Below are 14,270 nucleotides of genomic sequence, written 5' to 3' on the forward strand. Positions count from 1 at the left end.
AATTATTCTTCAGGAATAATATTTTTTAGTGGCTTGTTAGTATCCTATCATTTGGGTAGGGTATCATATCATACAGGGTTTATTTAATCAGCTCACTATTTTTAGATATTTAAATTATTCCCAATGTTTTACTGATTTATGCCTAGCTCTGCAGTGTACCTCCATGGACATAAATATTTGTACATAATTTTGATTATTTCCTAGATGTTAAAAAAGTCAGATAAGGAATAAATAAATAGATGGTTCTACATATCTTTTTGAAGACTCATTTGATAGGTGTAGTACAATCTTACTCCAACTAGCTTATTCATGAAGGGGAATTATTGGAACTGTATTAGGGCATCTTGGGTGACCCTGGGGCAGTTTTTGGAGCTGGAACTGGAGTCTCTTGTCTCTTGTGTCTCTTTGTCTTTCTCTGCATCTGCTTCATTTCCCCTCTCTAGAGATTGACTTTCTCAGCTTCTCCTGTATTCATAGCCGGCAGAAGGCTGGTCACTGCGAAGTTGCCATGTTTGTATCTTCTTCTTTCTAGATACCATCCCAGACTCACTGGCTTGTTCTGATTCTAGATTTTTGGAAGGAGACTGTTTTGAGCCTGCCTTGAGCCAGGGGACCACATTACTAATGCAGACATGGCTACACCAGAGAGCCCCTCTCGGAGAAAAGAGTTGTGAGTTAGGCAGATATTCTAAAAAGTTTCTGAAGCCTTTTATGTTACCTAATTGCTCTCTAGAAAGACTGTCCATTTTTAGGGTCATTTTATTAAAGGAGAAGTTATTTAATATGTTGGGTAGAATTCCTACCTTGAATCTAATGAAAAGTTTTAACCCTCAATTCATTTGGCAACTAATTATTGGGCACTTTCTATGTGCCAGGTACCTTTCTAGATGCTGAGAATATATCAGTCCTACAAGACTAAGTTCCTGCCCTTTTTAGTCATCTGTTAGAAGTTGAATTTCCTTTAAACTGCCTTCAAAATATCCTTTCAAAGTCTTAATCAGATTTCATTTTACCAACAATATGACACAGTTAAGCCTAGTGTAAAAAGGAAACACCTATAATGTTTCCTCTGTTGGATGTTTCCATTCATTTTTTCCAAGTAAGTGATTGGAAGTTTTGAGGTTATGATACTTGACATCTAAGAATATTAACAGTTTAACCTTTCTCCTCCTCTCACCTCTATGGTGGGGCAGCAGTAGAGTGTAAGGAGGTGTTCAGGCTATGACTTTCTAGTTTCTGTTTTCTGCAGGTTTAAGTGAGATCCTTCACATTTAACAAGGCTTTTTCTTAGAGGTGATTATGTTAGGGGACTGGAGTTCTCCAGGTTGGAAACTTAACTGACAGAAAAACCTTTGCAAAGTAGGAAAACAGGTATGTTTTGAATGTCCACCAAAAACAGATTGGACTTTTTTCTTGATTTGTGCCTGTCAGTCAGGTTAGTAGTTAAGTCACCCAGTGACAAACTTGAAAATATTCTGTGTGAGACTGGAGTTTTAGAGGAAAATTCCCTTAAACACCATATTTTTACACTTTGCTCCTCTGAGTCGGCTCTCATCTAGAAAATTTATGATGCATTTAAGCCAAGGTTAGTGTGGAGTGCCTTCTCACGAGACCTGATCTCAGTTTGGTAGGTCCTCCTTCAAGTGAGCTAGGATAAGTTCTAGAACAGCCTAGTGCCTTTTGCACTTGTGAGACCTCTTGCTACTGGAGTTAGGGTTTTAGGTGATTTTACTTATTTCAGCTTGAGTCATATTATAGATAACATTTTGAAAGAGATACCAGTTCTCTCTCTCTTTTCCTCTGTTTGAAAAGCAAAACATGGAGAATGGAAAGTACAATTTTTCCTTTTTAAGTCAAGAAATTTCATTCTGTTTTGCAGTTTCTAAACTAGCCTGGGTTCATTGGGAAAATTAAGCCCTAATGCTCTTGGCATCTGTTATATGTACTGAATTAACATTCCTGTGCATCTAGATTGATAATTGAGAAAATAGTCACTGAAATATTTGTGTTTTTTGGTTTAAATGAGGAATTCTGGTTGAAGAAGGCTGATGGGAAACCCTCTTCCATAAAACTTACAGACCTGCAAAGATAGCTGAGTTGAGTGTACATTGATATGGTAACTGTTTATATAGTTCAAAGATGAAAAATAAAAAGGTCTTAAGCATTAATAGCCCACTGGACATGACCCAGTAAAAAGAACTGTTCTGCTCTTTGTTTCCTTAGGCACAAAATGAACTTGGGAAAAGGTTCTCAGTTGTAGTTTTTATATAAACCAAAAGAGACTAATGCTAATAATATTTTTTTGTGTGCTAACATTTTAACTTTTTCAGCACTTACTATAACCATCTTTTTTTTTTATTTTTTTTTTACTATATTTAAGGCAAATAAAATCAGTTACCTTTAAGCTGTGGTACTTGATTAGTTTTTAAAATAGATAAGCAAAAAGCACCTCAGCCCACAATTAGTGCTTGTAAATGTAATTGTTTTATGGAACTGAGTCCCGGGAAGAAGGACAGCATAAGGATTGTTGACTAAAAGTGTCGGGGTTTTCACAAAGCACAAGGATTCTATAGCTAATCTTAAAGTTTCCCTCTCTAAGGGTCTTTTAAGCAGCAGCAAATGTGAAATAAATTTATGTTGTATTTCTGCAACTAAATCCTGATTCATTGATTGGGGAGAGCCATTATTGGTCAATTAAACGTGCAGGTGAAACAGTGTTTGATGGGCAACAAAAATGACATTGTCTATGTCAAACAAGTTTAGATTCCTTGATATTAACAGAAACTGTTAATTTCTCCTGTCTACATTCTCCCTTTTAGAAAGACATTTACAAGGACCTGTTTTTTTAAAAGTTTTAGTTTCTTGTTTTAAAATCTTGACTGTGATATTAGCTCATACTAATTTGAGAACTATCAGGGCTTACAGGTTCTTAAAGTAAAAGTTTTCCTTTTGTCATCACCTCCATATTTAACCTGGACATAATTTGAGTTATCTTTGTCATAAAAACTGACCCACACAGCCCAACCCAGTGAAAATGCAGCCTGTTTTGCTCTCTGAATCTCCTGCCCGGTGTCCCATGGAATAAGGTTGGACTTACTGACTCTCTTGAGAAAGATTTGAATGAAAACAAAATTGCTAAGTTGCTACCTAACTTAAAAAAATAATTTAAATAGTTCTGTTTTCTCCTTATAAGATGAAATTGAAAATTGGAGGCATTAAATTACATAAAGGGTATCTTGTTACTTCAAGATAGGAAATAGAGAAGCAATAACTTTAAAAAAAAAAAACAGTTTACATGGAAAACTTGTCATTGGGAAAGGTATTGCATGAGTTGTAATGAAGCAAAAATATTTTAAATTTCAAGACTGTCAATAAAAGGTGCATTAAGGAGCCTCCTGGTGGCAGCAGTTCTTTGCCACCAGTGTCCTCATTTGAGACACCTGCCAAATGGGAACTGATTCTGAATTAACAAAACAAAACTATTAAAATTGCCATATCCTTTTAATTAGAAGTAAAATAGTCTGTTGAGCATTTAAAAATTCTGATTTCAGGCTTAGATCGTATTATATTTTCAATGAATGCCCTGCTATGTAACTTATAAATGCCTTAAAGGTAAATTAGGGAGTCTGGATGTAAATTGTTGGGGTGTTTGCATTAAGAGATTTCATGACTCCTGCTGCCTCTGTGCAGGACAGTCTTTTGATGATGTAATGTATAGACTTGGTAATTTTGTTGGATTTCAGTTCAGATGACCTGCTAGTGAAGGGATGAATTGACTGCCCTAGGGAATTGGAAAGGTCAATGGAAAGAAACCTGTGGCTAGCATTTGTATAACAGTAAAAGCTCTATGGAGAGCAAAGTCTCAACTGACTCACTGGTTTAATTGTCACTCCTCACTCTGAATGTCTGTTCTAGTGAGTTGCTGTGCAGTCCACACTTTTCCCATCAATTGTAGAACAGTTATCAAGAGTGAGCTCTGTTTGTTTCCCAACCTGTTTCTGCCATTTGTTCTTGTTATTGTAATTTAACTATTATTAAACCAAAGAGTTTTTTTTTTTTTGAGACGGAGTTTCGCTCTTGTTACCCAGGCTGGAGTGCAATGGCGCGATCTCGGCTCACCGCAACGTCCGCCTCCTGGGTTCAGGCAATTCTCCTGCCTCAGCCTCCTGAGTAGCTGGGATTACAGGCACGCACCACCATGCCCAGCTAATTTTTTGTATTTTTAGTAGAGACGGGGTTTCACCATGTTGACCAGGATGGTCTCGATCTCTTGACCTCGTGATCCACCCGCCTCGGCCTCCCAAAGTGCTGGGATTACAGGCTTGAGCCACCGCGCCCGGCCTCCAAAGAGTTTTTAAAAACCAAGTTGTTTTCACGAAATCTATACTTTAATGCTTTGGAAATGATAAAAAATTACTAAGAATTTACTGCTCAGTTGTATTTGGGTAAGACAACTGTAACAGAATGGGTTAAATTATTAATGTCCAGAAGGATTCACTTTCAGATTGTTTCAATTATCTTAAGTTTTCACCATAATTTAAAAGTCAAAAATGGAAATGGTAGAAGATGCACTATAGTTAGGGTTTATGAAAGAAAGATATTTTGGCACTCTAACCTGTAAATCCATATAAACAGAAAGCCTGGTCCTATATTACAAGATTAGCAAATGAAGGTTCATTTAAACTAGAATAAAATGCTTAGGTATGTTTATCAAATTTTCATGATTTCCTGCTTTTATATGACTCCCCCCACCCCCCACCACTTTCTCCTTATCTGATCAACTGCTGGTCCAAATGACTACTGGTTAAGAGAGCTTCTACTGTATTGCTTCAGGGTTCTAGAGCTGAAAGGTAATCTTTCAGCATTTAATTCATTCATTCACAAATATTTATGAAGTGTCTGTTATTTGGAGGCATTCTATTTAGCCTCAGTGATGAACAAGGCTGATAAAGTTTCTCTTCTTAAGGAACTTACCTTCTAGTGGCATATTAGTGAAGGTATAATGATTTGAATAGGAATGATTTTTTTCAACAGTTGTAGAGTAATGAGATCTAGTCTTTGATTTGAAGGCTATTCCCACATCTACTAGCAAACTGCTGGTTCTCAACCCTAGCTTGTACCCTAATAAAATGAAAAGCTTTTGAAAAATCCTGCGTACAGGGCTGCACCTTAGACCAATTGAATTAGAATCTTTGAGAATGGGGCCCAGGCATACAAAGATGTGTAGGAGTAGGTAAGTAGATTTTAGTTAAAGTTGTTTGATATTGCCCAAACTAAACTGGATAACCCTGAGCCAATTTGGCATAGTATGTTTATTCCTGAATCATCTGAGGACAAATCTGTATGTTGGTAGTTTGTCAGAGTTAATGATTTGTTTGACTCTTGTTAGAGAAGAAACTTTATGTAATATAATTTTCAAGGGTTACTGTCATATTAATACTCTGACTTTCAGCTTTTCCTTTTAGAAAAAAAAATTTTTAATCAGTTGATTGAAATTCTTCTTTGACTATAATTAGAGGAGTGCAACTTTTACCAGTGTATTTTAGTTTTCAGAAACATTTTAGTGGATCAGAAGCCTCAAGAAAAGCATCATATATTTTATTTGCTTAAAACATTAATGTTCAACTTTCTTCCTCCACTGCCATGAGGATGCTTGTGAAACAGCTGTGGCGAAGGGGAGGAAAAGAAGCAAGGTTTGAATGGAATCCTGGATGCTGCCTATTTTTAGCTGGTTCTCCAAGAGAAAGTGAATGGAAAAACTGGAAATCTCATTGAAGGGGTTGTAACCATCGAATGCAGCAAGAGCAAGATCACTGTAACTTTTAAGATGCCTTTTTCCAAAAGGTTTTTGAAATATATCACAAAAAAATACTTGAAGAAGAATAATTTATGTGATTGGTTGCACATACTTGCTAACAGCAAAGAGAGTTACAAATTATGTTACTTCCAAATTAACCAGGAAGAAGAACAGGAGGAAGATGAGGATTGAAACTCATTTATCTGGAATATTTTATATGAGTTCTTGAATAATGGGAAACAAAAGAAAAATTAATGTTTAGCTTATGTGAAGCACTGATTAAGGTTAGAACCCCATGCTGAGCCATGGGGCTCTTTTTACCAGTCATGGCATTTTATATATATAATTATAATTATATATATATATATAATATATATAATAATGTATTCTATTATATAATATATATAATAATATATTCTATCATATATTATATATTACAATATTATATAATACTTTTGCTTTATTACATATGTAATATATAATATATAATATATTAATATATAACATATATTTTTATAATTATATAATTATTTTATAATATAATTATATAATACATCTATAATTATAATAATATAATATATAATTATATTATGTAAATGCATAATTATAGATGTATTATATACATCTATAATTATATTTATATAATGAAGAAAGGCTAATTATTGACAAAGATATTGATAATATCTTCAAATAAAATCTCCTCTTAAGAATGATTTTATGTATACTTAATCTTTTAGGTGCAGGAACTTTGGAGGTAGAAAGCATAACACATTTATGATTTTTCTTCCTAGCTCTTGCAAAATATTAGTTGTGCTTTTCTTGCTTTTATTTACACACTTACATCACAAGAAGCCTAGAAGTTAGTACTTTTGCTTTTAGGTATTTGTTTCACTAATAATCCTTTTCGTATTGATATTTTGTAAATCAGATACATATAGTATGAAAAGTGTTTTATTTTGTTATCCATGAGAGATGTAATCTAGTGTTCTGTGAAACCAAACATTTATCAGGACACTAAATCAACTTCCAAAATACACGTTACATTTAATTATGAATTTTGAGTTGAAAATGTAATCTTAATAGTTCAGTTCTGCCTTTAGAATAATAATGCTTTGGGAGGGGACACATTACTCGAGGCCCTTAGATTTTCACCTTGTTGTGTAGAGGTAGCTGCTTTTCCTCCCTGATTTGCCTTCATCTGAGAATTATTCTTCGGTCTCATCTTGTAGCACATATGTACCTGCATGGATACGCGCTCTCTCTCTCTCTCTCTCTCTCTTTCTCTCTCTCTCTCGTGCGCACACACTCACACACACACACACACACACACCCCTTGAAGATGGAACTGTTAATTTTCCTTTTTTGTGATCCCTTTGCATATTCATCATGGTAAGCCTGGTCAGATGGCTTAGTCAGAGATGTCCAAGAAGGTGGAAAAGCGTTGTTAAATGGAAGTAAAAGGGAAAATAGTTAAAGATTTACTAGGCAATTAATTGCTTTGATAAAGATTTCAGAGGCCCACCAGGGCGGAAGGTGAAAGAATGGTAGAAATAGAATGTTGTCTTACCAGCACTAGCAGCTAGGAGCCGTTTAGCCCCATGAATATCTTATTTCTTCTATCCTTACCTTCTGTTTTGTTAAAATATTGTTGCCTCTTGTGTAGTTGTTAGCAGTTCTCAATTCTTTAAACATGTTTTTCTTTGTTTTTTTTGTTTTTTCTTCTCAGAGTTCAGAAAACTGATAGGTAGTGAGGTTGAGTGGCTAGTGCAAAGGTATTTGGTAGGTGTATGAGTGAAGACTCTTCTGGTTTCCAGTGATAGAAAGTTAATTCAGCGTTGTTGAAGGAAAAGAGGTTTATTGGCATATATAGCTAGTAAGTTCAGGGATGTAATTGCTTTCAGGCATGGATGAATTTAGGGGCTTAGGACATTTCTTCCTCTTTTGTCTTCATTTGCTTATAGGCCGTCTTTACTGGCAGAGGTTGTCTCTGGCAGCTCTAGGTTTACAGTCTGCCATTTTATCAACTCCAATTAAGAGGGAAAGTTTGTTTTTTCCTGGAAGTACCAGCATAGAGCATGGGCAAGATTTTTAGGTCCATTCTCAAATCAGTCATTCTTCTTTTGTGGCTGGGGAACTGAAGTCTCCTCATTGTTTAGGCCTGGGTCACATGCTGCTCCTGGATCATCTGAACCTTGACTATTGACTATTCCTTTGACTCTTTTCATAGGAGTAAACTTTGGAAGGCCACCTTATATTTGGAATTCTGCTAGTACTTTGAAACACATACAGGGGAAAGGTGGCTTGATAGAAAAGCTGTTGTTGGATATTTTAAATGTTAACATCGCAAGAGGCTTCTGGTTTCTGTATAGAATTTTTCTCCGTTTACCTTCTCTTCCTCTGCATGTTTTCCTACCCTGTATCACCTTTCTTTCTGCTTCTTAGCTTAAGTTCATTCCTTCATTTAATCCTTTCTCTTCTAATACCTTCCTCCATGGGAGCAGAGACTAGACAGTTTCCCTCTCGAGTTGAGGCATGATGACCATTCTCTTCCTTCAAGGAAAGTACTGCAGAATGGAATTGCACATTGGCGTGCTTAAAAACAGCCGGTTAATGAGAACTCAGTTTTCCTTATGTCGACAAGAAGCTTTGCGTTTCTCAAGACCAAAGTCAGAGTACTCTGTTTCAGATTTCCTTGGGCAGCTTGGCCCCAGAAGGAGTCTAAACACTGCAAATGAAGGCTTAGTAAACTCTTTTGTGCCCAAAATGGCTACAAGAATGGAGGCGGGAGGTAATGCTAAATGCTCTGGTTTTCATTCCGGCTGTCACAAGAATAAAAATGACCTAACTATATTTTGGGCCCCCAGGCAGCACTGAAATGACATGCCACCTGCTAACCTAATCCATTTCATTTCTGGTACTAGGATAGCCAGGGCAATTTGCTCAATTTGCAATTGACTATTTACTCTTTAAAGCAGCAATGATTAGATCTAGTGTAAGAAATCACATACTTTATTTATCAAGAATTAAAAGTTGAAAGGTAGAAAGTTATCCTTTTTGGAAGAAGCCCTTTAAATGTGGTGTATTTTACCTCAGAGAGACTAACTATGCTTTTAGAAAGCTACTTTTTGCTGCTGTTTCCCAGGAAGGAGTACAATCTGCTGATGAAATTTAAGATAACAGAAGTGTTTCTCAGCAGCAGCTGAATGGGACAGAGAACTCGGAGACTGCTATATTTATCTTTAGGTAAATTTTTGCAATTTACTAGAAAAAAATCTGTATAGCATGCAAGCAGATTAACTCATGTTAATCCAGCAGCTGTTTTTCTGGCAAATAGAAGAGAGGGGTATATGCCATAGCTGTAGTCCTGCACACACACTCAGGTGCTGAACATACTTCCTTTGTCTCAAATTATGCCAAGAGCCACATAGGTTGATGAGTTCCTGTTTCCTCAATTTTAATTTTTAAAAATCTTATTAATTCCCATTCTTTGTCTTCTCCATCAAATTGAAGTAATTAAAAATTGTAAATTATAGTTTCAGGAGCTTGAACTCTGCTCTTATACATTGTGCTTAATAGTTTTGTATAGTACTGCAATTGATGAATTAAAATTATAGAAGTACCTACTTCATTCCCCTCCTAGAGATGCATATATCAGTAAGTAACATGCTGGCAGAATTAAGGTGTCTGCTTCCAGTTCAGCCCTCTTTTATTTCTTGTTGCTTTCTGTGATTCGGCAGCTATGGTATTTGCTTCCCTGCATGGGCCTCTCAGAAGCCAGCTCTCCTGCTCTCCCCAACATGCTCACAGTCAGCAGAACAGGGAAATCACACTGATCAGCACACCACTCAGTTGATCAAAGTATGCCGGCCACTTTTCTTCAACAAGACCCAGCGGTATTAGTTCCTACGCCTTCTCCTGCCGTGAGCAAGGCCACTGGAATGCTGCTGGCAACATTAGTCTGTGTGTAAAAAAGCTGCTTATGTTCCCTTTATCGTGGCTTTGGCCTAGGCCAAGTTAAGGGGGAAGAAAAGGAGGCAAGTGTCCTAAGAGCTAGTATCTCTCCTTTCTAAAACTTGGCGTGAAGCATTTCCTTTCAGTGGCAATCCCTAGTGGCAATCGCTAACTCTGCTGGGGAAAGACTTGCTAATTTTCTTTTAATTGCATAAGAGCAGAGCCCTACAGCAAATTGAACATGTGGTGACTACATGAAATATATGATAGAATATGGTCTTACTTTGATTGAGTTAATCACAGGTCTGACAAATATACAAAATTGAAATAAGCCACATTTTTTAGTACTTAATCTCTTGATTCTGTTGCTTTTTACTGTTTGCTGGATAGTCTTATGTTGTTTTGTAGGGAACCTATGGTTCTCATTGCTAATTTGTTGGATATAGACAGCAGTTTGCTATTTGTGACTCTAATGGGTGTGTAATTCCCTTTCTTGTGTGCAATTGGCATTTCAGTGCAGTTTACAATAAGGAATGTGGAGGGGACCCCCTGAGTAGGACAGTGGCTGCTCTTTGTCACTTGCAGTTGTGTTTGCAAGGGAGCATGCTGGCAACCAGCAAGGAGAGTGCAGTGACAGGTGGGAAGAGCAAAACCAGAAATATGCTTCTCCTCTCTCCTATCCTCTTTCTATCCCTCCTTCTCCCTCCCCCCACCCTCTTCTACCTGACCTTCTGTTTTTCTTCTCTTCCCCTTTTAGAAGCCATCTGTTTCCCTCTACCAGTTCTATTTGGCTTGCAGATGCCTCTATACAGGAATACACTGTGTTGAAGCTAGCCTGTGCTTGACCTACTGAACGTATGTATTTGGGCTGGGTTCAACCTAATGCATCAGAGGGAATGGTGAGGGCATAAAAAATTTCATAACTTTTACACAGCAATTATAGAGACTCAAAAGGGCAACATATCTTACTACCAGGATTTGAGAAATGACAGAGGGCTTTTTAAAGCCTGGCTCTCACAGTTCTGTATTACTTTCGCTTAGAGATGGGAACAACATTAGTTTGTGCTTGTTGTAAAAGCTGCTGGTATTGCCTTGGCCTGGACCAGGCCTAGGCAAGTGGGGAGAAAAGAAGGAAAATGCCCCAGCAACCATTGTCTCTCCTTCTAAAACTTGGTGTAAAGCATCGTCATCCCTGTTGTCAGTAACACAAATCGTCATTCTGCAGAGCTAGTTTAGCTATTCCCTAACAGCTAGTTAGTTAATGGTCTCTCTTCTATGGTCTACCTTCAATTATCTCTTCCTTAGACATTGCTGGTAGGAATGTAAAACAAGACAGCCACTTGGAAAGCAGTCTGGTAGTGTCTCAAAATATTAAACTTAGACTTACCATGTGGCTGAGCAGTTATTTCTAGGTGTGAGGTATATATATTTCCAGGTATATAGCCGAAAGAAATGAAAGCATACGTTCAAACAAAAATTCTTTGTGTTTTTTTTTCTTAGGTGGAGTCTTGCTCTGTCACCCAGGCTGGAGTGCAGTGGTGCAATCTTAGCTCATTGCCACCTCTGCCTCCTGGGTTCAAGTGATTCTCCTGCCTTAGCCTCCCAAGTAGCTGGGATTACAGTTGTATGCCACCACACTCGGCTAATTTTTGTATTTTTAGTGGAGACAGGGTTTCACTGTGTTGGCCAGGCTGGTGTTGAACTCCTGATCTCAGGTGATCCTCCTGCCTTGGCCTCCCAAAGTGCTGGGATTATAGACATGAGCCACCACGCCCAGCCCTCAAACAAAAATTTCTACCTGAATGTTCATAGCATTATACATGGTAGCCACAAAGTGAAAACAACCCAGCAACCAATGGATAGTTAAATAAAATGTGATATGTCCATGCAGTGCAATATTATTTGACAATAAAAAGGAATGAAGTACTACATGTAGAATGATACATGTTACAACATGGATGAATCTTGAAAACATTATGCTAAGTAAAAGAAGCCATCACAAAAGACCTCATATTGTATGATTCTGTTTATAAGAAATGTTTAGAATATGTACCTTGTAGAGACAGAACGTCAATTAATAGTTGCCCAGGGCTGGGGGAATTGTGGATATGTGTGGGTGGTGGAGAATGGGGAGTGACTGCTAATGTCACAGGGTTCCTTTTTGGGGCAGTAACAATGTTCTGAAATTAATTCTGGGATTGTACAACTGTGAATATGTTAAAAAGCCATTGAATTCTACACTTCAAATAGGTGAATTGTGTGGTAGGTGAATTGTACCTCAATAAACCTATTTTTAAAAGTATTACATATTTCATTTGGTCTCAGGGCACTGAATTGTCTTTTAATTCAAAGTTGTACTGGCTAGGAGAACCCGTATTTTCAATAAGAATACCAGCCTAATAATGGTTATAACTTATTTGCATAGCATGCCATTGTTTACCCAGAGTTTTCACATGCTTCATGTAATTTGATCCCCACTGGACCCTATCATGCAGATGAAATTGACACAAAGAAAAAGTGACTTCTCTTAATCTTAAACAACCAAGAAATAGTAGAGCAAGTATTTAATCTCAGGCTTTCTGGTTGTTAGTCACTGCCTTCTTGTCAGAACAATGTCAGAAAATTGCAAAAAAATAGTAATATCCTCCAGACTCCTAATTATGCTTTAACCCTTTCAGTTCTTGAATGTGACTAGAAAAGTCATTCACTTTCTCTGTCTTACTTTCCTTACCTGGAAAATGGAGATAATAATGCTTCCTACGTAAATAAAAGTCATTTACCTTCTTGTCTTGATTTTTTTATGCAGAAGAATAAGCCAGGAATATTTCCTATCTCTTGGGCATATAATAAGGACTGACTAATAAAAAAAATTATAAAACACCTTACCAGCCTATAAAAATGCTTCATAATAAACCATCAAGGAGTGTTGTTTTTCCCTTCTTTCATGTTTTCAACTCCAGCAATGTGTAATAGTAACCACTTATATCATTTTTCTCTCAGGAGTTCAAAGCGCTTTACAGACATTATTAAATTAATCCTCCCTACATCCCTATGAATTACATAGGGAACTGATACCAGAAGAGCTAGAGCAAAGTAACTTGCCTGAAGCCTTTATCTCAGGTTGGGTCTATACTGTACCAATTGCTCATTAATTTGCATCTAGTGATATTTATTTGGTCAACTACATTGATTTTCTGTGAGTTAGCTTGTTAAACATGAGAAAAATGTTTGAATAGCTTTCCTGAATCACTTTAAATTAGCTTAATACTTCATCAAAGGTAAAGCTGTTTATTTTGACCTGCCCATGTCATCCTCAATCTAGACTAGCAAACAACTCAAACTTCTGAATATACACTTTTGACTTGAACTTTCATCATGGGGAACAGTACCAGCTATGTGGTCTTGCTGCATGGATGGGAGAAATCCTTGATGAGTGTTTGGAAACTCTTCTCATTTGTTCAGATACTCTTCACAGAGTGAAGACAGACTTCCTTCTCTGTTGTTGGGTTTTATAGTGTGCTTACATGTAGAAAGCTCATTTACCATCTGCATTACCACCTAGATCTTCACCACTGCCATCATCATTTAATATTTTTTTTGTCTTGTGGCTTCATACCATTACCAACCTTTTGACAGAGAATATATATGAGGGAAAGGTATGAACAAAACGATTAGAAAGGCCTCTGTGAGACTGCCTTAGAATGGCTTCTAATAACCATTAGAAAAGCAGAATGAAGCCTGACCCAAACAGTGGAAAACGTGAAATCCTGGCTTTTCTCTTGCCCTATGTGAAGAGAAGTTCTGGTTTCTTGTTGAGGCTATTCAGCAAGATGTTTTGGTTTGTTTTGAGTTTTGGTTTCTCTTTGGCCATATTGATCTCTCATTTTGCTTGATGGGGAAATACTTTTTTCAGAAGTGGATTTCCCTTGCATGTTAGCCTTGTTGGTGTGCTGCCCCATAGGAGGATGGCCCCAGTGCTATTGGCACTGTCCTGTGTACAGTTAATGAAACCTCCTGCTGTGGACCTGGATTTGTGCTGCTGCTGTTCACTGATGTGTGTGAATTGAGTGAAGCACATGTGCATAAGCTCAGGGACACTTCTGAAAACAAACCCTGAAAAGAGCAAAAGATGGAGTCAGGGCAAAGCCTTCAGCTTTCAAATAAGCTTGGTAATCTAGCTAGCTGAATGCCAGAGCTCACAAAGCTGAGAATTGCATTTCTGAAGATAACACATTTGTGTTTTTATCTTTTCTTCACAAAATGTATTGAGTTTTAATATGGTACTTTATCTCTGTAAGCAAGAAAACAGAGCCAATGGTGAACTTTTGGGCTATTGAGTCCAATCCAATGAGGAGTTTCTTCTCATTTTTCTGGTGACCACATCTCAAGGTAAACCATGAGCAGAGTCTTACTAAGACACCTGGCTGCCGTGGTCTCATAAAGGGGTCTTGCAGCAGAAAGGAGTTAAGAAACTCGCAGAAGGCGAGAGTAGGGCTTCCTGAAAGTCTAGTAACCTACATGT

General features: G+C 37.3%; 1 protein-coding gene and 1 long non-coding RNA gene across 26 annotated transcripts in view; both read left to right on the plus strand.

Annotated features, from left to right (window-relative positions):
* PHF21A (PHD finger protein 21A) overlaps nt 1-14,270 on the plus strand; it is a 198,697-nt gene that overhangs the window by 62,814 nt on the left and 121,613 nt on the right. The window contains exon 3 of one of the 25 annotated variants that reach the window (XM_032283505.1): nt 10,506-10,603. The exons of the other annotated variants lie outside the window; for them this stretch is intronic. The gene's annotated coding sequence lies outside the window, so the exon portion shown is untranslated. The remainder of the gene's footprint in view (nt 1-10,505; nt 10,604-14,270) is intronic. 25 annotated transcript variants of the gene reach the window in all.
* On the plus strand, nt 662-5,267 carry LOC116555067. The gene is made up of 2 exons (XR_004270357.1): nt 662-4,046; nt 4,350-5,267. It is a non-coding gene; the product is annotated as an uncharacterized LOC116555067 (long non-coding RNA).

Source organism: Sapajus apella, unplaced genomic scaffold (assembly GCF_009761245.1).
Source record: "Sapajus apella isolate SASKATOON/1434 unplaced genomic scaffold, GSC_monkey_1.0 scaffold14, whole genome shotgun sequence".
Classification (NCBI taxonomy): domain Eukaryota; kingdom Metazoa; phylum Chordata; class Mammalia; order Primates; family Cebidae; genus Sapajus; species Sapajus apella.